This window comes from Antechinus flavipes, chromosome 3, assembly GCF_016432865.1.
Source record: "Antechinus flavipes isolate AdamAnt ecotype Samford, QLD, Australia chromosome 3, AdamAnt_v2, whole genome shotgun sequence".
In the NCBI taxonomy this organism is placed as follows: domain Eukaryota; kingdom Metazoa; phylum Chordata; class Mammalia; order Dasyuromorphia; family Dasyuridae; genus Antechinus; species Antechinus flavipes.
This window is the reverse complement of record NC_067400.1, coordinates 602,670,639-602,696,653: the sequence shown is the minus strand read 5'-3', so window position 1 is coordinate 602,696,653 and position 26,015 is coordinate 602,670,639. Positions and strand designations below refer to the sequence as shown.

The 26,015-nt window shown below is 34.8% G+C and overlaps 1 pseudogene; it reads right to left on the bottom strand.

The window, feature by feature from the left end:
* Positions 1-4,983: 4,983 nt before the first annotated feature.
* Positions 4,984-26,015, bottom strand: part of LOC127557539 (T-complex protein 1 subunit zeta-like) — a 39,390-nt pseudogene continuing 18,358 nt past the window's right edge.

Here is a 26,015-nt window from a genome sequence, read left to right as displayed (position 1 = left end):
ACAAAAACAGAGAGAGATAGAGACAAACAGAGAGAGGGAGACAAAGAGAGAGAGAGAGAAAGAAAGGGAGAAAGACATAGAGGCAGACAGAGAAAAACACACACACACACAAACAGAATTTCATTTCATGTTCTAGTTTAACAATCAAATAAAATGTTTTCCTTTATAGCACAATAAACTTTGAAATGGATTGGCAGCAGACTGTACACTGTGCATGTTCCAAGGATTTGCTCATGTTGATCATCCCCAATTACTTAAAAAATAAATATGTTATTGAGTAAGGAGACTTTGGTTTAAGTCCCAGTTTTGAAATTTTTTAGCTGTATGATTTTAGATGAGTCACTTCAATTTCCTGAACCTCAGTTTCCTCAGCTGTACAAAAGGGATCATGATAGCTATAGACCCAACTTTTCAGGTTTGGTGTGAGGAAAGAGCTTTGGAAACTTTAAAGGATCATGTCAACATGAGCAACAGAAAGGATAATCAACTTGAGCCTCCTTAACTGTAAAATGGGAATAACATACCTTTAGAACCTAACTCATAGGGTTGTTATAAGAATTAAATGAACGAAATAACTGCTAAATTTTCTGAATAGAGTCCTGGACTTGAAGTCAGGGAGGCCTGAGTTTCAAACTCTTCTCCGATTATGTGCCAGGCTCTGTAATAAATACAAATATTAACTGATTTAACCCTCCCAACAACCCTGAGAGGTAGGAGTTGCTCTGAGATACATTTTACATTTGAAGAACTGGAGGTAGACAGTAGATGCAACTTGTCACATAGCTAGTAAGTGTCTGAGCCTAATTTGAATTCAGGTGTCCCAAAATTTTACTCCAAGAAGAGTACTTTAAATGCAACATTATCTTGTAGCACCTATTTTTTTTCATGAACCTTTTTTCTTTTAAAACACACGAATAGATAGTTTTCAACAGGTACTCTTGAAAAACCTTGTGTTCCATTTTTTTTCTCCCTCTCTTCTCCCTACCCCCTCTTCTAGATGGCAAGTAATCCAATATATGTTAAAGATGTGCAATTTTTCTCTATATATTTCCATAATTATCTTGCTGCACAAGGAAAAAAAAGATCAAAAAGGGAAAAAAATGAGAAAGAAAACAAAATGCAAGCAAACAACAATAAAAAGATGAAAATACTATGTTGTGATTCACATTCAGTCCCCACAGTCCTCTCTCTGGATACGGATAGTTCTCTCCATCATAAGAGCATTGGAACAGGTCTGTGTCATCTTGTTGGGAAGAACCATGCCCATCAGAACTTATCATCATATAATTTTGTTGTTATATGCAATATTCTTGTGGTTCTGCCCATTTCACTCAGCATTAGTACATATAAATCTCTCCAGACTTTTCTGAAATCATCCTGCTGATCATTTTTTATAGAACAATAATATTTCTTTTTTTTCCCTCCATTTTCCTCACCCCCTCCCCTAGACAGCAAGTGATCCAATGTATATTAAACATGTGCAGTTCTTCTCTACATATTTCCACAAATATGCTGCACAAGAAAGATCAGATCAAAAAGGAAAAAAAATGAAAAAGAAAACAAAACGCAAGCAAACAACACCAAAAAGAGTGAAAATACTATGTTGTGGTCCACATTCAGTAGAACAATAATATTTCATAACCTTCATATACCATAATCTATTCAGCCATTCTTCAGCTGATGGAATTCCACTGTTTTTAGTTCCTTGCCCTACAAACATTTTTTCACATGTACAGCCTCTATTTTTAATAGCAATAATAATTACTATTATTATATAATACCTTAAGATTTTAAATTCTATTTATTGTCTTATTTAATCTTCACAAAAAACCTGTGATATAGATATCATTATTAAACCTGTTTTGTGGATGAAGACACTGATATGGGGAGAAGTTAAGTCACTTACTCTGGGCCATGAAGTTTGTAACAGGAGATAATAATAGCATAAGTTCAAATTAAAGAAATGGTAGATAGAATTCTTGACTTGCATGAGATTTAATCCTGTTTCTGATGTTTCCTAGCTCTATTGACTTGGATAATTTATTTGATTTTTAACCTCACTTTCCTTCTCTATAAAATAAGGATCATCAAAATAAGGAATCTCTCTTATAGTGTTTTTCTGAGGCTCAAGTGAGATAAAATGTGTATAATGTTTAGTAAGCCTTAAAACATATAATTACTCGTTGTTAACAATATTTTAAGGCCACAATGCACTTTGCAAACATTAAGCTACATATAATACATATAAATGTTAGTGATGATGGCAATGACAACGATCATGATATTTATTCCTTCTTATTTGCCAGTGGAGTCACCCTGTTCTATGCTTCAAAAAGTTGATGTATCTGCATTGACAAAGATGAAATGAAAAGATTTGGCTGCTGGGTTTCCTGGTGAATTCCAAAAGATAGAAAATTAGGCTCTTTGAAATCAGTATTTGAGAAAGGGGATTAAGTTTTTAGGAATAAGAACAGGTTGTGAATATTTGGAAAAAATAAAATAAAACCTAGATTCTTAGTCTTTTTCCTTCCTTCCCAATGACTTTCTTTCCCTACTATAGTCATTCTTCCCAATCCCTGTTCTCCTGCCACATACTGAATAATTAATTTTAACAAAGAACCTGAAGGGCTCAGGGACAGGATTTTAGCAGGTATGCATATGCAGTATTGTAATAAGGAAATAAAAAACCTATTTACCACATTCTTAAGAGACTGAAAAAATTACAAGGCCAGAGGATATTAAGGATAAAGAGCCTTTTGAGAAGCAAATATATCAGTCTTTTTTTTTTTTTGGCCTGTATCCATAATCTCGGCATTGGAGAAAGCACCGAGCTAGCCTGTTGTTATCTTTAAAATCAATTCCAGTTCATATAAAAAGTAGTAAATGTTCCATTCCCATATATATATATACACACACACACATATTCCATCTACCTACCTACATATCTATCCTTCTATACATCATCTCTCTATCTATTTATCTATGTTAGTTCAAATGTGACTGTCTTTGTATGTACTTATTCCAGACAATTTTTCATTAATAAATCTTTTGGAATTATTATTATTTTCTCATTGAATTTGTTTTCAAAATGAGTCAAGCATCAACTTTGTAAATTTCTTTTCTTCTCCTCTTTTTGTCTCTCTGTCTTTCTGTCTCTCTGTCTCTGTCTTTCTGTCTCTCTGTCTGTCTCAGTCTGTCTGTCTGTCTGTCTCTGTCTCTCTCTCCTCCCTCCATCTCATTCTAGTACTCCTACAAAGAATATGACTAAGGAGGAGCCACTGAGAATTTACCATAGTACATTAAAATTTAGAATGCATTCTAAATAAATTGAGTTGAGAGGAGAATGAGCTTTGGGTATGGAGATAAGGAAATGAATCTATGGAGGAGTCTTAGATATTAGTAGAGAAACCGGGAGAAAGAGCTCTATATGCTAAGCAGTAAGGGCTTGTAATCTTTTCTTTCCTTTCATTATTTTCTTTGTTTTTAATGCGAGCCGAGTCTTTCCAAATGCTCCTTTCCCTCCTTTTTCTCCTTTTCCCCTAGACAACCATTCTTTCTTGCCCTTTTCCCAGTTATTCTCATCCACAGTAATAGTCTTAATTTTATATCTTCTGTTCTCCAAACTGAATATGCTGAATGGAAAGGGATCTGAGAGCAAGGGAATGTCTTCTCCCAGGGAACTGATTAGATAAGTTTTTTTTGCCCTGAGGCAATTGGGATTAAGTGACTTGCCCAGGGTCACACAGCTAGGAAGTGTTAATTATCTGAGACAAGATTTGAATTTAGGTCCTCCTGACTTTGGAGCTGGTGCTCTACCCATTGCACCACTTTTTGTTTGTTTGTTTGTTTGTTTTTCTTGTTGCAGTTGCTTTTCTTCTGGACTCTGGTCACTAAGATAATGCCTCAATGTACGCATATGTACACAATGTACACACAGACACTGACTCACAAAAACATATTCAGAATATATACACAAAGATACACACAGCTTCTGCATATGTGTCTCCCCCCCATAATGTATGTTATATTTCTGATTCATAATTTAAGTTTAATTTAGTGCCTTAGGACCCAAAATAAATTCTCTTCCTCTATTTTGATGGGGGAAGGGGAAATGAAAAAAGTTGTTCATTATTGTATTAAGCAAAAAAAAAAGCATGAAAATATTCTAAAGATTTAAAACATCCAAATGACCTAAGTGAAATTGACCTGATAGAGGATAGCAATTTATAGGCTATAACCTATGTTCTGTAATGTTAGATCCTTCATAGATGCTCTTAGCAATAATTCTATTTTAAATCCAACATTTAAAATTATTTACATAAGACCTCTTAATAATCACATCAAGAGAGCTACCACCCCTCACAGGGTCAGTAATCCAAGGTTTGAAATCTCCTTTAATATGCAATTCCCCGGAAGATTACAAAAGGACCTCCATGGTCAATAAATCACATTCTGAAAAGCTGCTACATATGCATTTCTGCAATAAGCATTTTTATAAATGTCCATAAATACATATTTATGAGACACAGATAATGTCCTCTCTTGTTCTTCACTCTAAGGAAGCAGTTTCTTATTGCAGGGGGGATGGAGGAGAACATGTCAAGAAACTTCTGATTCAGTTTAGGATAGGATGTTTGAACTGGGACTTCCTGGAAAAGGGGAAGGTGAGAGTGGTTATATTAGAAAAAATCAGTCATGACTAAGGTATAGCCACTAAGGATACAGCCCAGACCACTGAGATAAACTGAAAATACTAGAAGTCTTTATCTATGAAGGCACGATGGAATTTACCGAGGAGAAATCAAGTATAATTAGTTAAAATAGGAAGCTACCACATGGTCCACTAACATCTCTCTGCTCCATTTCCTAGCAACCATTCATCAGATGAACTTAGAGCCTATTCATTCAATGTTCCTTACCACTTTCCTTGGGAGTATTTGGAGACTCAGTGTGGTACTTACAGGGGGTTCCGGGGGATGACTTTTAGGCCTCCAGAGATGTGTTGTTGAGACCTTTAGGCGTTACTTTGTTCAGAAGTTCCCATCCATCTTCCCATCTGGTCAAAGATGACTTATACGAATCTGCCAAAAATGGGGGCTGAGAGTTAGGGCAAAGTAATAGGGGAGAAGCTTGGCTGCATGATAATGATTCATCTGGGAATAAAGAAGACAATTTCAGCCTCTGAGGCCCATCAATCTGACAATTTCCCCAGCACTAAATTTACTTTTAGAGCAAGGCAAATATTTTAACATTCTCTTAAATATATATTTTTAAAGACCTGACTTTAAAACCTAAAGGCCCAGGAAATTCAGTACTTGGGATGAAATTCTTTTTGCAAGCAGGTCTAAGGCAGTGCAAATGACATGAATTATACTCCCCATTACTTCAAGATACACTGCTCAGAGCTGGCATAAAATCACCCATTTCCTGTGGTGATATAAGGGGCCTCATTCTTGACTCTAGGTGGATGTCAGAAATGATTATTTCTAGCCTGACACATCGGTCATTTTAATCACTTCTTGCCTCCATATCTGGGCCATGCCCCACTCGGCTCAGACTGTATTTCTAGCTTAGTTTTGGACATTTCTACTAGTTGAGTTCATCATGAGGACTCACATGGGTTTGAGGAATGGGGGTCTATCCCTGTAAGCCATGGGAGAAAAATGGAGGGAAACTTTAGAAGCATTCATTTTAAATAACGGGGAAGAGGACTTCAAGGCCCCAGAAGTCCAAAATTGAGAAGGGGAGATACAAAAGCTCAGAGAATTTTATATATGCACAAAATCCAATCTGATTTAAATCCACTCAGCAAGAATATATTAAGCAGCTACAAGTGTAGTCTTGTGCCTGGAAATAGAAATAAAAGTCAAAGGACAGGCCCTTGCCTTCAAAGGACTTATATTCTAATTGTCATTTTTGTGTCCTGAACAGTCTTGGGTTGAGTCTCAGTGATCCCATTAGGCTTTTCTTGTCGAAGATATTGGAATAACTTGCAGTTTCCTTCTCTATCTCATTTTACAGATGAGTGAGGAGGCAAATAAGGGTAAGTGACTTGTTGAGGGTCTCATAGCTAATAAGTGGTTAATGTCAAATTTGAACTCAGATCCTCCAATTCCAGGGCCAGAGCTTGAAGTCAACAAAGTTAAGTGACTTGTTGAGGGCCTCCAAGTTAAGAAATGGTTAAATTCAGATTTGAATTCAGATCCTCCTGATTCTAGCTAGGGCCAGAGTTATATCCAGTGTACTACCTAACTGCTCCTTCTATTCTAATAGGGAAAAAACAACACATAAATCTGAATAAGGGGATGGGAAACCAAAGTAACCTAGTGGGATCATAGCAGAGGAAGTTCAGAATGAGACCTGAAGGGAAATAAGATACAGCTACAATGGGCAACCTCTTTGAAAAGATTTTCTTGGTGGAAAAGAATGCAAAGGTAGATGATACCTCTGCTCTCTAAATTTCCAGAGTGGAGTTAGAAGATTGGTTTTACATGCTGGTCCTATTACTTGCAAGCCATGTGTCTTGGATAAGTGAGTTTAGCTGTCTGGAGTTGATCTCCTTACATGACAGATTAAATGTCCCTTGAGGTTCCTTCTAAGGATTGCTCTTCTGTAATGGTTAAATGATCTCTTGGGTGCTTGTCTAGATTTATTTTTTAAATTATACTAAAAAGACAAAAGCAACATCTGAGATATGCACATAATGCCACTCAAATGACTGGGGACAGAGGTGAAATAATATGAAAAAGAGAATAAGCCTAAATTCAGGTGACAGAAGTAAAGTGACTCATCTCAAAAGAATCTTATTTTTTGGCCACCTCTGACAAATCACCCTTTTCTATTCCGCAACTCATAGCCTCATGCCTTGTTTGTGTTTTTTTTTTTTTTTTTCTCTAGTTTAACTCCCAATCTAGCAATATTTATACCAGCAAGGTAAATAATGATAACTACAACAAGAGATTTGACGGTTATTTGGTACATTGATAAGTAGCATAGTAAGACTATATAATGACAAGAACTGTCATTACATTGGAAGAGGGAATCCCCAAGTGAAAAAAATTATATCATTAATGAATTTCAGCATTTTTGATTCAACTTGGTTCTTAGAAAATATTCCAGAGTACTGGGAAATCAAGTGACATTCCTAGGATCACGTAGACAGTATGTGTTAGAAGTAGGATTAAATTCAGGTCTTTCCAGCTTCAAGAACAGCTCTCTATCCCCTGTACTATTCCCTTTGAGAACAAAGAGGCATTGTTGTTGGGAAGATCAGTACTCAGGTCCCACCCAAATGTGCTGGCCATGTAGCACTGGGCAAAAGTGCTAATATATTAAGAGTATCATCTTATTGGACTGGTGTACCTATTCAAGAATGAGAGATTGAACAACAATCTATAAGTAATAAATAGTTGCCCTATAATCAACCAATTCTAGTTGATGTATGTTGCTATTTCTTTCTTTCTTTCCTTCCTTCCTTCCTTCCTTCCTCTTTGGATGGCATTTTATCAAATATTCTACTTTGTCTCTTGAGATAGATATATCAAGTGTTACTATATCCACTTTAAAGAGTAATAAATTGTAATATGTGAATTCCAAGGTCTCTTCAAGATCTATATGTATAATTCAATGATCAACTGTTCTTACTATCTATATGGCTATGGATGAGCCATTTGACTTATCTGAACTGCAATTTCCTTAGTTTAAATGACATCAGGTCACATCAGTAATAAGTTTTAGAAGTAGAATTTAAATCTAGGTCTTCCTAAGGTTATGGTGACATTGCCATTACCCAACGTGAATTCTTTTATTCTATGGAAGACTATTTCCTTCTATGGCACAATAACTCTCAGAGTTGTGTAGTCTTCCTAAAAAAGTTTCTTACTCTTTCCTTGTGTACTTTCTTTGGATTTGTGTAACATTAATGTAATTCAATAAAGCATATAGGAGAAATGTTTTTTAGGAAAGATATCACATAGGATTCGTTCTTATTGTATTAAACTGCCCATTCCAGCACTCATCTCTTTACTACCATTAATCATTTGAGAAACTCTCCAAATAAGATGGGATCAGAATTCCATCAAAGATAACTATATCACATCTCTAGCTATTTACTCTGAGCTGTAGCTTGGGTTTCAATTCCATTATGCCTATTTTTTTTTTTAAAGAAAGAAAAGTTGTTCTCTTAACTCAGCCAAAGAAAGGTTTTCTTTTCTTTATTTAATATCATCATGGGATCTGTATTCAGAAAATTTGAGAGTTGGAAAGAAATTCACTGACCACCTAAGTCCAAATCATATTTGAAAAACAAATTCTTATAATACAACTGGATATTTAGACCATTTTGAAAATAGCTAGGCAGAGAGAGCTTAACATTTCCAAAAGTAGCTAGTTCATTTAGGGGCTGCACTAATTCTTAGGAAGTTTTTCTTTACTTTGAGGCTAAATTTGCCTCCTTAAACCAATTATTCATCATTCCTAATTTTGCTCTCCAGAAGGAAACAGAACAATTTATTATTGTTGATACCATTATTTTATTAGTGGTAATAGTAGTAGCAGCAGCAGCAACAGCAGCAAAAACAATAATTTCGCATTTAAGGTTTGCAAAGTGCTTTTATCCTCACAAATGCCTTATGCAATAGATTCTGATGTTCTCATTTTACAGATGAGATGGACAATGGTTAAGTGACTTGCTCAGTCACAATTAGTGAATAGGTGAGGTCAGATTTGAATTCAGATCTTCCTGATTCCAAGTCCAGCCTTGTATATACTTTTCCATCTAACTGCCATTCTAAAATCATTTTCTATATTAGAGCTTCAAAGCTCACCCCCAATGCTTCCTTGTTTTGGTTAAAATGTTTCCTCCTTTCTTACCACTTCTTCATATAACTAAAGTTCAAATTCTTACATTATCCTGTTTGGTTTTGCTTATAAATGACCTTCTCACACTGTCTTTACAGAAAATCAGACCTACTTATTCATCCTTAAACTTAGGATTCATCTTTTTCCTCCAGACCTGTACACAACATATTTTAATGCCTGGAAAGTATACCTTTATGCCTTGAACTCAGAATCCTTGATTTTTTTCAAGACTTAGCTCATGTTATTTCCTAAATGACTGGTAATGGCGACAATTATAGAAGAGTTTCAGCAGGCTTTGAAGGAGTGACACTTGAAGACCCTTCCGTATCTTATTTCCTGTGATGTTAATTTATATAGACAATCTTTTCTGACTCCCCCAATTTTCATTATTGTCTCTCATGAAAGTCTACTATTAATTCTCCTGGAGAATGCAAGCTCCTCGAGGGCAAGAACTGTTTCTCTTTGCGTCTTTGTCTGGTCAGAGTAGACCAGAGTGTTTTCTACCTACTAAGCAAAAGGGGATTGAGTCTTCTCAAACTCCCCACCCAGATAGAGCACACTTCTTCTTGTATCCTGTGGACCTGGAGGTGACAAAAGACAAGGTAGTATAGAGTTTGCTTCTCCTATCTCCGTGGTAATATTCTCCATTAGTCACACACCAACAAAGAATGAACATTCAGCATCCCCTATATCTGTGGCTCCATGTAGCATTGCTCTATCACACCTTGGAACCAGGGGAGGCATTCCGACTGCAATTAAGAAGAACATTTTGTCTAAAGGTGAAATCATCGGGCAGGCCTGCAGTTTTCAATAATGGGAACGATGCATCCAGCATTCCATATTTTTATTCAACTGGAAAGCCACTGTCAACTCAGCTGTGAGCTCTGCTCACCACCTCCCTCCACCCCCCTCCTTTTCAGCAACAGAAATTGAAACTCGGATGCAATATCCCTTATAATGTTATGGTGGCAGTCTAGCTGGAGCAATTGGAGTGTTTGATGTGAAGTTGAAATACATAAAGAGATAAATGGTTTAATTTGAATCAATATTAATTTGGGACAATTCACTTTTAACTTGCCTTTCACAGAAAATACAATTATTCTGCTCAGACATGAACCAAAATTTTGTTCTTGTTCAAAAGCCTAGAAGCAAACTGACAGAAGTGTTTCTGGGACTGAAACAGTTTTTATTGTTGCAGCTTTGATCAGGCCCAATGCATAGGATGATAAATGAGGAGAAAATTCTCTGGATAACCAGAAGAGTTCCTTTCTGCCACCTGTCACAAAAGAGAAGATGAGGAAAGGGAAACTGCATGGAAAATATTATGGATTGGAAATAAATCTAAAGTTTGAAGATGCCCCGAGAGAACAACTGATCCAATCTTTTTTTCTCCAATATTTTATTTAAGAGGAAATTCAGAACTAAGTTATTAAGTGACCTGTCTCAGATCACACAGGAAATGTTGGAGTTGATATCTGAACCCCACTCTTCTAGTCCTGGAACTGCTGCTCTTTATATTATCAGTGGAGACTTGGATTCAGATCTTGCCTTTGATGCTCATGAATTTGACTATAGACAAATCACCTGGACCTCAATGAACTTTGGTTTCCTCCCCATAAAATTAGACAATTAATAGCTATGGCTATTGTTGTTGTTCAAATCATGTCTGATTTTTTTGTGACCATACTTAGGGTTTTCTGGCAAAAACACTGGTGCAGTTTACCATTTCTTTCTTCAGCTCATTTTGCAAATGAGAAACTGAGACAAATATAATTAAGTGACTTACCCAGGTTCACATAACAAGTAAATGCCTAAGGCTGAATTTGAATTCATGAAGATGTTTTCCTGATTCTAAGAGCAATGGTCTATCTATTTTGTCATTTAGCTACTCAAAATAGCTATAATTTTTACCTTAAAAAGTCATTGTGAAGATTAATCAATGAGCATTTATTAAATACTTGCCTAGTGCCGGAATCTTTAATAACACTGACAATTCAAGTCAAAACCAAAACCATTTCAGTTCTCAAGAAACTTAACAGGAGGAAACAGTAGATAGACAGATAGATAGATGTGCATAAATATGTAGACATGGAGATATGGAGCTAGAGATATAGAGATATAGATTTATATATATAGTCATATGATTGTGTGTGTGTCTGTGTGTGTGTGTGTGTGTGTGTGTGTGTGTGTGTGTGTGTGGAATAACACTAAATACAAAATATATCTAGAATGGATATAAAGAGGTCATGACTAGATAGCACAGTAGATAGATTGTTGGGTCTGGAGTCAAGAAGACTTGAGTTCAAATTCAGCTCAGACATTTACTATAATGCCAGAGAAACTAAGCAAGATAGAGATTAGAGATATTTAATAATTTATTAAGTGGAAGAGATTTACTGGGTCCAAATGAATCCATGGTTTGATCCCAGAGGTGAATGAGACTATCATTTCCAAGAATCCAGCAGTGAATGTCAGGTAAAAGATTCTTTTATAGCTTACAAGAACAATAGCATAATGGGGGAGGTACCTGGATGGGGATGATCTAATGGGGGGAGGCACATGGATGGGGATGACATAATGGAGGCAGGCAACTAGGATGACATAACGGAGGGAGGTACTGGAGAGGCTAATGATGTCAAAAATGGATAAAGACCTTTATCCTATCAAACATTAAGAGGGAATGATTATAGCCTAAGGTCTAAGATATAAGACTTTTATCCTAACATTAAGAGGGAATGGTTATAACCTGAGGCAGAGTAACTGAATAGGACAATTAGGGAAACTGGGTCAGGACATTAAAGAGAACCTTGGCACAACATTACAAATTGTGTGATCTTTCACAAGTTTTTCACCTTTGTCTAATTCATTTTCTTTAAATATAAAATGGGAATAAAAATAGCCCCTACCATACAAGATCATTTTGAAGATCAAATGAAATCATATTTCTAAACATGATGGATAATTAGTACATTAATCTCTTCCCCTTTACTCTCTAAGAAGTGATGTAAGTATTTAGGAATTAATAAATGTCAGCAAACTATTGTTATGGTTCAATGCCTGGGGCCATGAAAGTGTAGAATTAATGTTGGGAGAGACCCACATTACTGTACAGTAGGAGAGACTGCATCCTAAATAAGATAAGGGATATGCCCAAAATTATACAGCAGTTTTTGAATTCATGTCTTTTGTCTCTGATTTAAGCCTTCCTGTTCTTGTAATATGGTGTCATTTGGGTCAAAAATCTGGCAACTGAGATTCAGAAAATACGTATTCTCGGTTAGTTGTTATGTTTGCCTTTGTTTAAACTGCATTTAAGATAAATCGCAATGTCCCAACCTTTTTACTTCATTGTTGCTCCCCTCCCATGAAGAACTTTGGCTAAGCAGCAAAGAACCTTAGAACTTTGAGCTGGAGGGAACAGAGCCTAAGGAATTCTGAGACTTAAGAGACTTCAGAGACCATCTAGCTTGAACCATGTTCCAAATATCACCCTCTGCATGGCAAATGGTCCTTCACCTTTCAGTTGGAGATCTACAGGAAGAGAGAATAAGCCCTCTCATGAAAAACAGCTCATTCTACTTGGGGCACCTCCAAAATCTTGGAAGCTTTTCCTTTCTTTCTTCTTTGCCCAATTTTGCCTCTTTTACACTTTTTTTGGGCATGAGTAGAATAAGATCAATTCCTATTCCTCATAATCCCTTCATACATCTGATATCCTGAGAGCAAAGAAAACAAATTCCCTTTCCTCCTAGTAGCTCTTCACTTTTGGTACAATGATAATTTCACTTCAAAATCTTTCGATCATAATCACCACCATCATCATAGCAATTAGTATTTATATTGTTTTAAGATTTGCAAATACTTTTTTGTGTTACTTTATTTGAGTCTCCCAACAACCATGTGAACCATTTTACCATTTTATAGATAGAACAACTGAGGCTGAGAGAAGTTAAATGCCTTGCCTTTGGTCACATACCTAGTAAATATGCAAAGAAAAATCCGTATTCAGATTCTTGGAATAGCTGTCCATCCACTATTACACCTACCTGCTCCATATATGCTACATATGGCTCATAAATCCATAACAAGGTTTGTAACTTCTCTGTCTGTCTGTCCCTGTCTGTCCATTTCTGTGTGTGTTCTTCTGTTTTTCTATCTGTCTCTGACTTTCTCTGTCTCTCCATGTGTGAGAGATACTTTTGGGGAATCTAGTGGATCCCTTTCTAGAATGTTTTTAAATGGATTTTTAAAAATACATAAAAATACAAAGGAAACTAAGTATTTTGATATTGTTTACACACAAACACACACACACACACACACACACACACACACACACACATACACACACACACACACCTGTTCATAGAGTCTAACTTTAAAACTCAGCATATGTGGAATGATCTTGAGACTCTTCATTATGCTAGGTACTCTTCTGTGGCTATCTTCCAGCTTGTTTATATCTTGTATTCCTGTCTTAGCAGAATTCTTGCTGGGGAGTGTTATCAAGGGGACACACTCTCAGATTTGCAGTTGAATCACAAAATCTGAGAATTTCAGAGTTGGGAAGAAATTCAGGGCCTGTTTATTCCATCCTATAAATTAAAAGAATCTTCAATATACTTGGAAAATGGTAATTCAGCCTCTATTTGGAGATTAAAGTTTGCCTTAGAATTTCTTCTCTAGACTTAAAAGAGTGCTTCCTCTTACCTGCTCTGCTCCTTCCTCATGAAGAATGGAAGATGTTCCTTAGTACAGAAAATCTTTTGAAATATGGTACCTTTTTATTCCTCTCTGTATCTAAAATAATGAAGCTTGCTATAGAGTTTCACTTCATTCAAAAGTGTCATGGACAGATCATAGGTCATAAAAACTTAGAGGATATTATAGGATCATAGCTATAGATCTATGGGGAACCTTAGAAACCAAGTAACCCACCCCTGCACTTCACAAATAAAGAAACAGAGGGGTAAGGAGGTTAATGGATGTGTCTAAAATCACACCGAAAATATTAGAGATGGAATTTAAACCCATATCTTTTGATTGCAGAACCAGTATACTTTTGTCTATGTGTATTCTTTCCTCAATTCCTGCACATTGTGGGTCAAGCAGTAAGTGGAATACTGATACACATCATTCAAAGTAAATTCCATTTATAGAATTTCAAAATCTGACAAAGTAGCAAACTGTTTTCATGCCTGTGAGCTGCAAACCTTCAAATACCAAAAGTCATTAGGATAGGAAAAAATGTTTTAGTTGCCAGAATGTGTTGACAAAAAATATGACTTAGAACTGCTATAAGATAATAGGCAAAATGAAAAGCAAAATGTTATTCTGGAAGCAGAGATTGTAGACAGAGGAGATATGCAAGCATGAGGGGGAGTGGAGAATCTCATAATTCAGAGAAACTGAAAAAGGAGACAGGGAAAGAAAAGGCCTGTAGGTTAATTCTGCTTTGTAATAGATGGGGAAAACAAAAGGAATATGGTGACTGGAGTTGCCCATTTTATATATGCAAGTGGCTAGTACCCAATTAGGTTCCAAATTTTGGGTTATAACAAAAGGTAAATATTGTAGTCCATATACATATGTTAATATGTATATGTGTATATGCATCTTTATATTTATATTCATGTGTGTATACATACATATGTGTATGTACTTTTTTTCTTTGATTTCTTTGCACATTTAGTAATTTTATAGCTTGGTCAATGGATATCCACATTTTGGCAACTTTCTGGGCATAGTTCCATATTGCCTTCCAGAATGGCTAGACCGATTCACATTCCCAACAACAGTGCATTAGTATGGTAATTTTCCCACAGTTCTTCCAATAATTGGCAATTTCCTTGTTAGTATTCTTTGTTCATCAAATAGGTGGCAAGAAGCAACTCAAAGTTTTTTCGAATTTCTAATTGTCTAATTACTAGTGTTTTATTTTTTTAAATAAAAACTTTATTTTCCAATTATATAAAGTTAATTTTTAACATCCAACCTTACAAAACCTTTGCTCCAAATTTTTTCTCCTTTCCTTTCACCCACTCCTTCCCCTAGACAGCAAATGATCCAATATGTTAAACATGTGCAGTTCTATACATATTTCCACAATTATCATGCTGCACAAGAAAAATCAGTTCAAAAAGAAAAAAAATGAAAAAGAAAACAAAAAGTAAGCAAAACACCAACAAAAAAGATGAAAATACTATATTATGATCCACACTCAGTCCCCACAGTCTTCCTTCTGGTTGCATCCATCACAAATCTATTGGAATTGGCCTGAATCACTTCATTGTTGAAAAGAGGCACGTCCATCAGAATTGATCATTGTATAATCTTGTTGTTTCTGTGTACAATGATCTCCTGGTTCTACTCATTTCACTTGACACCAGTTCATGTAAGTCTCTCCAGGACTCTCTGAAATCATCCTGTTGGTTGTTTCTTCTAGAATAATAATATCCCATAAAATTAATATATCTTAAATTAATCAGTTATTCTCCAATTGATGGGCATCCACTCAATTTCCAGTTTCTTGCCACTACAAAAAGGTTCGTCACAAACATTTTTGCACATATGGGTCCTTTTTTCCTTTTTTATGATATCTGCCAGCAGAGACACTGCTGGATCAAAGGGGTATGCAGTTTGATAGCCCTTTGGACACTACTTTCCAGACTGCTTGGATAAGTTCACAACTCCACCAATAATATATTAGTGTCCCAGTTTTCCCACATTCCTCCAACATTTATCATTATCTTTTCTTCTGATCTTAGTCAATTTGATATGTGGGTATGTAGTTGTCTTAATTTGCATTTCTCTGATTAATGGCGATTTAGAATATTTTTTTCATATGGCTTAATTATAAGTGATTTGAATCTCTTGAGAGCTTGGATTTCTTCTTTTGAAAATAGAGTATTCCTGTCCTTTGATCATTTCTCTTTGGAAAAATTCTTATTTTTTAATATATTTTATATATTTAATTTTCATTTGTTATATATACATATTCATATATTTCTTATATTTAAATAATTTGTATATTTTCTTGTATATTTCAGTTTCTCATGTATCTTTGATATCAGACTTTTTATAGGGGAAACTTGATGCAATGACATTTTTGCCTCAGTAATTTTAGTTGTATTTGTTTTGTGTGAAAACCTTAAAAAAAAACATTTATGTAATCAAAATTGTCCATTTTGTACCCTCTGACCCTATTTATGTATGAATTCTTCTCATATTCATATTAATAATTGTTAAGGTGATTCCTTTTCTTAACCTTTTAATTTATTGTGACCTTCAATATCTATGTTTTACATAGATATACATTTAATGTTTATATGTATATACACATGTTCATATATATATGTGTAGGAATATGTATGTATACATATATTCTTTTGGAGCATATCTTTGTATAGAATGATATTAGTTTAAACCTAATTTCTTCCAGTTTCTAGTTTCCTAAATTTTTTGTTGGATACAGAGTTCTCACCACAGTATTTGAAGGGTCCAAATTTGCACAACACTATGCTTTGTTTCCCATGGGTTTCTGCATGTTGTATATTTATTTTATTCTACTGAACAACTTTTGTATTTTCTTAAAGCAATAACAAAAAGCTTTTGATTATTAATAATTTGCAACACAATTTATTATCTAGAATTGATTGATGCCTTCCTTCCCACTTTTTTTTTTCTTTTTGCATAATTTCCCTTGAGATTCTTGACTTTTACATATTTTTCTATGAACACAAACACCCAGATCAAATAATCCTTTGGTAGTTTGATTGGCATGGCATTGAGTTAATATTGTAATTTTAATCATGTTATCTTGAAATTTTTCCCCACTTCTGCATCCTTTTTTTCTTTAAAGAATGTTTAACTAAAAATGGCAATGCCAGGCAAGTCATTTTAAGAAAAGAACAACCTCCATATTCACCAAATATTTATAAGAACCATCTTTAGAGTAGCAAAAATCCTATATCATAAAGTAGATGCCTATTAATAGGGCAATAGCTGAGTAATTTGTAACATGTGGATATAATGGAATATGAGTTTGTTGTTAGAAATGAGCATGATGAATGAAGAGAAGTCTGGAAAAAATTATGGGAAGTGCTGAAAAATGACAGTAAATGACAGGAAGACAATATGTACAATGACTGCAAAAGTTTAAATAGAAAAAAAATCACTATAAAATCATCAAAAATGACTATTGAAAAGTGATAAACAACCTGATCCCAAAGAAGATAGATAAGAAGGCAATGCCTCCTCCCTTTAAAAGAAGTGATGAGAGTCTATATTAGAATGAAGACTGTGTGAATAGAGATAAATCAATCTACATAAGAGATGTTATGGAGGAAGAGGGAATATAAAGTATTTTCTACAGTCCTCACAACCTGTCAAAACTCTCTGAAATAGGAATTGCATGAAAAAAACCAGGATAATTTTATCTGTCTCTTAGACTATCTTAAACTGTCTTAGATACCAGGAACTCAAATGAGTTAAGAAATCTGATTAATAGAGAAGAATTATCTCTAACTCCTTATGCACTCCCTCAGAATTTTCTTTCCTCCCATCCCTCTTGCTTCAATAAATCTAAACAAGTTAGATGCACAGACTGGCAACAGAACTCAATTTTACCCAACCTTTCTCTGCCACAGAAAACCAAAAGGCAGTAGATTGCTTAAATTTGGAGAGAACCACAACATCTATCTATGGTCTAACATAGTTCAGTTAGAGAAATGGAGATCAGAGATAACTAGAAAAAGACATGTGTGGGTGACTGTGTGATACTCCACTACTCCTGAGGAAAACAGAAAGACTCCAGTATTCAGCTAGGATTAATTTTGTCTCCCTAGAAGTCTCTTAAAGCAAAGACTGAGGCTGATGAAATATAAACTGCCCAGGATAAGAGAAAGCTGAGACATCTTTGAGATACAGCCTTCTCTTCTCATCCTAAGTCTTCCAAGGAAATCACCCTCAAAGAGGAAAGGGTCATAACATGAGCAATAGGGGAGCAGAAAAAAATTATATAGAAATTTGTGAAGATCCCAGAACCAAGGAAGCGCAATTAAACACCTTGAACATAACCAGATAAACTTAATAGGGAAGATATTATTATCAGAAGAGAATATCTCTTCTACATCAGCTAAAAGAGCTCATATATGTTTGAATAGATATTATAAAACAAAGGAAAATAAATCAATATCTGCTGAGCCAAAAGAATCTGTAGATTACTAAGAGAGTTTAGAACCATAGTGGGATGTTCCTGAATGGTTCAAAAGATAAATAATTGTGAAAGAAGAATGAATATCCTGCATAACAGAAATAATTGGCTAAATAGAAAAAAAAAATAAACAAAAGAAATTTGAATCCATGATGACAAGTCTCACCAAAGAAAAAATAGAGAATATAATCATGGGAAATATGAATCCATGGAAGTGAAAGACAATCTGGATGAGGAAAGCTATAAAGAAATAAAATTAAAGCATGAAATCCATATAAGCAAAATATATTGATCTTGAAGACATGATGCATGGGAACAGCTTAAGGGTTATAAGTCTCACAGAAGTACATGGCAAAACAAAAAACATGAAGAGATATTTTAAAGATAGAAAAGACAAGATCCTTTCCTAAATTGAGTTAATGAATAATTCATTTTTTGCATGAATTTTGTAGTTTCTAAGTTAGAAGGCCACACATGAATAACATAGATCTGATGATGAACAGCTTGTCTCCTTGCTTTGAAAAGTTTATTTCTCTGCATTGTTTATATGGATATGAAAATGGCACTAGAAAAGTCTTCTTGATACATAAATCTAGTCTGGTGACGCTTGCTCAAAAATGCTTATTGATTCCTTTCTTCCCTAATATTGTATCTGCTTCAGCTTCTAGCTGTCTCTATGACATTTAGATACTCCTAATTCCATAGACTATCTTGAGGTAGAAAATGATTACTTAATATTTTTTTTAATATTAATGACTTCCTTAAACAAGATTTTACATTTCCTTTTTTTTTTTTCGCTTTTGTCTGTTTTGCAGAAAAAACTTCGACACAAATCTCAGAAATACACCAATAACCACAAATGTTATTACAAATGTCACCTCCTTTCCAATATTGAGAACATACTTGCGTAGAATTTGACTGTAGACTAGGGGGAAGTTAGAGGTGAGGAGCTATCTAATACTGACAGATTCATCCTTTTCTAATTAGCATCTAGAGAATCACAAACTGGATAGAGGACTGATAAAGGATATAAACCTTTCTTCCCTAGTATTTTATATTGAAAGTTGATGGACCCAAATTTAAACTTCCTGAAGCTTGACAATTCACTTGCAATAAATTCTACACAGGAAAAATAATCACACTGGTGTTTCACCTCCATTCCATTCCTCTGCTATTTCTCCTGTTCCTTTCAGACCATAGTGATAGAGGAAAAAAAAAAAATAGTACATGATAAGACAGGAGGCGAGTGATGTCTGTAGAATAAAAAGGGGGAAAATATCATCCAATCCACCCTCCTTTCAAGGGTTGAATCTACTTCCTAACCACAAGGAATTCATCTTTGGGGGCTGAAGATGTATTGCTATACTCTATCTGTTCACAGGCCTGTACTTTCTATTAACCAACTTGATTGAGAGAGGTAGGCCCCTCAAGGAATTCACTATCATTTCAAGCCCATGCAGAGAAGAAGGAAGTACTACCGGACCATTCTTTCTAGTCAGACACATTGGAGATAATATACTTTTTTAATTATGCCTGGCAATGGACATTTTAACACTTTTTTCCAAATATCATTTCAGAAATTAAATTAGGCTCTATTTATACAAGAATTTAGTGGAAAGTACTCAAGATGAATTTTTTTTTTATCCTGCTTTCTTCTTATAGTCCTTGTAGAATTAAGGGGAAAAAGAGAAATTAGCAGAATGAGAGAAAACACGAGATAGGAAGGAAGAAAGGGAAAGAGAGCTAATCATTAAATATGATATTTGCGAGTGCATACTGGATTTTTAATTAATTTTCATACTTGACCTGATTCCAAAGATAATAGTTCTAGAACTAAAAGGACCCCTAGAAATCATATATATTTAATCCCCTCATCTTATATGTGCAGATATTCAGATCCATTGAAATTAAATGACTGCCCAAATAATATAAATTGGAAAAGGAATTTATACCTCTTATCCTACAGCTACTCCTCCACTGGTGGGAATGGAACATAGGGTAGTCAGGGAACATAGGGTACCAGTAGAATCCCAAGTAATAGTGCTTAAAATTAAAAGCATTGAGTTTGAACAATTATGTTAGCTTATACAAATCAGTTCATATTAAATGAGAAGATTTGGCCAGATGATTTCAGAAGGCTTACTTACAATGAAAACAATGTCACACCTATGGCTTTTCCTCCCTAAATCTTCATTCTAGGAAGCCCCCATGCCAACCACACTTTCTTTAAACCCCAATTAACTACTTTTCCATTTTTTTTCATTTCTCCCCTTCTCTCCTAAGATTTGCTATTTATAAGTATATAAGTATACTATGTGTGTGTGTGTGTGTGTGTGTGTATGTAAGTATATAAGCTATATACTATGTCAACTGAGTCTCTGTCTAAATGTTATCACCATTATGAGATCAGTGACTTCTTGAAGAAAGGGACCACATCTGATATTTTTTGGTATCTCTCCATAGCTCTTGGTATAGTATTAAGCATATAGAAAGTACTTGATGAATACATTTCAAGTGAGTGATCAGATTCTATATAGAGAAAGTTGATTTGGTTCAAGTGAAAAGCAAGCTGTGAAAGCTGAAGAGGATCTAGACAGATGAGCACCCTAAAATGCAAGATTTTTGCTAGAAAAGCTATTCCTTTATTGGAAAGGAAATGTGGTATATGACAAAGGGAACTGGTTTGAAAAACAGGAATTCTGGTCCTTGGTGTCACAGATAAGCTGTGTGAGGTTTAGAAAAGTCATTTAAATTCTCTGTCCTCATTTTCCTCATTTGAGAAATGAAGATATTAAATTTGTATTGTCTAAGGTATTTTGTAGTGCTGATATTCTCTGTTCTATGTAATTTCCCTCCTCTCTATAACAATGTTTTTCTTTCAGGTCAATTTTCCTCTAACCATTTTCATTTCAAAGTACTTCCTAATCTGGATATTTGGTGTTTTATAAAACCTCCTTCCCATTCAATTCATACTTAACATTCTTCATTCTTACCATCCCTCCTATGTCTTATATTTTCTGCTTCTGAAATTATCTGTTCTATGGTCCTTCTCTGGTCTAAACTTGTCTGTTCTAAAATCCCTTTCTCCCCTTCCTCCCCCAATATGGTATGTTCTAAGTATAATTCCAACTTTGTTCTAAGGGCACTCCCAATTCTGATATTCTATGTTCCAGCAGCCCTCTCAGCTTTGATTTTCTTTGTTCTATGTGCTCTCCAAGCTCTTATGGTCCATATTCTAAAGGCCTTCCCATCTCTGATGCTCTTTTTATTTTAAAATGGAAAAAGCAAAAGAGAGTTAAATTCACTTGATTGGGGATCTTTCTATCTCTAATGCTATTCCATATATCATATTGTACAATGTAAATAATAGAATATATCTATCCTAATTGGAGAATATCTTTAGATTCTATTTCTAGCTAAAAAATAAAGGCCTTAAATATTCTCAGAATGGCAAGTTCTGCTTTGGAGTTCAACCCAAGTTGACCTAGATAATAAATCCTCTTTAGACCAGATTTTCACAAATGCATCCTTGTCCCCCTGTTGGGTATAACTAAAAGATGTTGAAGAAACAAGGATGTAGGTTGTGTCAATGCTATTCTGGGACTAGAATTCAAGGCCCTTTGACATTTTCTGTTGAAAGAAAGACCCAGTGCCCCAGGCTGAATCTAGGATGTGGTCTTCTCCCTGGGAAACCCACAGATCACAAGGAGGTCAAAAGAGGCTATATGTGTAAGAATACAATTCAAGGAATTGTGCCTTTTGGATACTAGAAGTAAAAAAAAAGGTCCACTAAGCACAGAAAAAAATTATATGATGACATAGGATTTATATAGCATATTAAGGTTGGTGAAGCACTTAAGTTATCTCATTTGATCTTAAGAAAAGGGAACAAATAGGAGTCAGGGAGGAGCTGGTGGGAGGATAGTGGGGTAAAAGAAACAAAATCACAGAACTTGTTAAAAGCATACTTGTTAAAAGTATGTTGTAATCAAAGGAAGCTAGCCAGAGATTTGAACTTGTTCTAATTTTGAGTGTACTGTCCCCATTCCCTGAATTATAGAGGAGACCCTAACTCAAAATCAAATAAAGAAACCAAAAATGCAGAGGCCTCAATAATAAAGTCAGTTGGAATTAGTGATTTCAGTGGTCTTATATTAAAAGTAATTGATTATGGGTGACATGATTAAGTGATGAAAAGAACAAGGATGGCAGATTAATGATAATAGTGCCTTTTAGAATCATGGCTCTCAAAAACCGTAAAATGACACTCAGAAATCCTTATGGGCCAATAATCCAGTCCCTTTGTACCTATGAAACTCTTTAGTCAGATTATATGTTTTGAAGCTTTTTATTTTCAAAACATATTCAAGGATAGTTTTTCAACATTGACCCTTGCAAAACTTTGTGTTCCAATTTTTTTTCCTTCTTCTCCCACCACCTCTCCTAAATGCCAAATAATCCAGTATATATTAAACACAGTAAAAATACATGTAAATCTAATATAGGAAAGTTATACAATTATCTTGCTGCACAAGAAAAATCAGATCAAAAAGTAAAATAATGAGAAAGAAAATAAAATTCAAGCAAACAACAACAAAAGAAGTGAAAATGATATGTTGTGATCCACACTTAGTTCCTACAGTTCTCTGGATGCAGGTGGCTCTCATCATCACAATATCACTGGAACTGGTCTGAATCATCTCACTGTTGAGAAGAATCATATCCATCAGAATTGATCATCATATCATCTTGTTGTTGCTATATACAATGATCTCCTGGTTCCGCTCATTTCATTTAGCAACAGTTCGTGTAAGTCTCTTCAGGCCTCTCTGAAATCATCCTGCTGGTCGTTTCTTATAGAACAATAATATTCTACAACATACACATATTATAATTTATTCAGCAATTCTCCAACTGATGGGCATTTACTCAGTTTCTAGTTTCTTGCCACTACAAAAAGGGCTACCATAAACATTTTTGCACATGTGGGTTCCTTTCCCTCCTTTAAGATCTCTTTGGAATAAAAGCCCGGTAGAGTTTGATAGCCCTTTGAGCCTAATTCCAAATTGCTTCTCAGAATGGTTAGATCCATTCACAATTCCACCAACAATGTATTAGTGTCCCAGTTTTCCCATGTCCCCTTCAACATTCATCATGTTTACCTGTCATTTTAGCTAATCTGAGAGGAGTGTAGTGGTACTCAGAGTTGTCTTAATTTGCATTTCTCTGATTAATAGTGATTTAGAGCATCTTTTAATATAACTAGAAATGGTTTAATTTCTTATGAAAATTGTCTGTTCATATCTTTTAACCATTTATCAATTGGAGAATGGCTTGAATTCTTATAAATTTGAATCGATTCCCCACACATTTTGGAAATGAAGTCTCCATCACAAATCTTGAATGTAAAAATATTTTCCCAGTTCATTGCTTCCTGTTTAATCTTATATGCATTAGCTTTACTTGTATGAAAACTTTTTAACTTAATATAATCAAAATTATTTATTTTGTGTTCAATAATGTACTCCAATTCTTCTTTTGTCACAAATTCCTTCTTTCTTCACAGATCTGAGAGATAAACTATCCTATGTCTTTTTTTCTCTTTTGCTCATAACTATCACTCTTTATGTCTAAATCATGAACCCATTTCAACCTTATCTTGGTATATGATATTAGGTGTGGGTTAATGCCTAATTTCTGCCATACTAAGTAGTTTCCAAATTTCCCAGCAGTTTTTGTCAAATAGTGAGTTCTTATCCCAAAAGCTAGGGTCTTTGGATTTGTCAAATACTAGATTACTAAAGTCATTGACTACTTTGTCCCAGCCAGATTGCTTTTCATGTAACTTTTTGATAATAGAAGCAAAGAAGTAGTGTGGTGATGCTGGAGGTGATGGGAGTGGTAAAAATAATAGTGTTCATTGTTATCATTGTCATTGTAGTAGTAGTAGTGGGGGGGGGTGGAGGTGGTGGTGGTAGTAGTAGTAGCAGCTAGCATTTATAAAATCTTTTAGTATTGGCAGTGTTTTACAAACAGCATGGCATTTGTTCTTATGACAACCCTGTAAGGTAGTTCTTATTACTAATCCCATTTTACAGATGAGAAAACTGAGACAGACAGAGGTTAAATAAATTGTTTAAGGTCACACAGATAGTAGGTATCTGAATCTAACTGTTTAGCAAGGTGCCTTTCAATCTGTCTCAAATATATACAACTACTCCCTAAATTCCTTGGATGTTAGATACCCATTATATAATCAGTACCCATTATAGAATGAATCCAGAAAAGGGAAATAGCTTTCTTTTTGACTTGTACATATATTTGAAATTCCTATCTTTGATTTTTCACTCATTACTAAAGTCACCTCAGCAAAATAATGGAAGAAAGAAATATAAGACAGTTATTATTCAGTCATTTTCCCTCTCATATTTAATTTTTCATGACACCAAAACATAGGATAGATAAATTTTTGGTGGTTTAAGGGAAAATATGTTCTAATTTCAATTGGTTTTGAATTAACTTATTTCTACATTATCATATTATTTCAGACATGAAAAGTACCCCAGAGGATACATCTTGTCCAACCATACTTACCTAGGAATCCTACAGCATCACAGTGAGTAGATTAGTTTACCAAGTAGTCAGAAAGGTAGGGATGAATTTTAGGGATCATTTATTTGAAACTTCCTTTTACAATAATTTCAACCACTTTGTACATATGAAACTCTCAAGCCAGAGTACTTTTTATGTAATCTTGTAGTAGTAGAAATAATAGTGTCAGTAGCAGTGGGGCAGTGGTGGTGATAGTAGTAGTAGTATTAGCTATTAAATGTCTTAAGTAGCACATCTGCCAGACACTGTTCTAAGCATTTTTGGGGGATAAAATCTGGTCTCAAGTTGCTCATATTTTAATGGGAGAAACATAAAAATGATTGGGTATAAATCTGATAAATACAAGAAATATGCAAGGTAATCAAGAAAGAAAAGGGATTATTGTAGTATTAAGAGAGATCAGGAGAGAGATCATGTCACAGAAGATGATAATGTAGCTGTGACGTGAAGGAAGCTTGGGGAACCAGAAGGTAGAAATGATAGAGAGATTATGTTAGATATAGGGAACAAAAAGTGAAAATTGCTTGGAGTCAATAAATGGACTGTCTTATTCAAGCAACAGCAAGGTGACCACTGTCTTTAGATTGCAGATATGGTGAGAAGACTGAAAAGGTAGATGAGTAGGAATCAGGTGATGAAGGGCTTTGAATGCTAAAGAAAGTTGCATATTTGATTCTGGAGGTAATCAGGAATGATAAGCTTATTGCATAGAAGGGTGATAGGATACCATCTGAATTTTAGAAAGATCTGTTTGGAGCTGAGTGGAAGATGGATGAGAATAGAAAGAGGCTTGAGGAAGGAACACTGACACCAGTGAGCTATGGCAATAGTGTAGATATAAGAAATAAGTGGTTATACCAGATTGATGGCATTTCCAGGGAAGGGAAACAGGTATGTATTGATAATGTTGCAGCATTTAGCAACAGATTGGTTATGAGAAGACAGAGGAGACAAGGATGAAATCTAGATTATAAACCTTAAAGACTGAAGGATGATGGTATCCTTAACACTAATAAAGAAGTTAGAAAGAAGCAGGATCTGAAAGGGCAGTTACTGAGTTCAGTTTAAAATATGAATGTAAATACCTATGGAACAACCAGTCTAAGATGTCCCAATAAGCAGGAGAAGAATAGAGATTGGGGTTCAGAAGAGAGATTAGGACAGGACAAATAGATCTGGGAGTCATCGGTATGAAAATAATTAAATTTAATGAATATTCACTTATCATTTACTCTATTAAGATTGAACATCTGAAGATACAAAGTAAATAACTTCTGTCCTCAAGAAACATTCTATGAAGGGATAATATTATTTTTTTGATGATTAAATT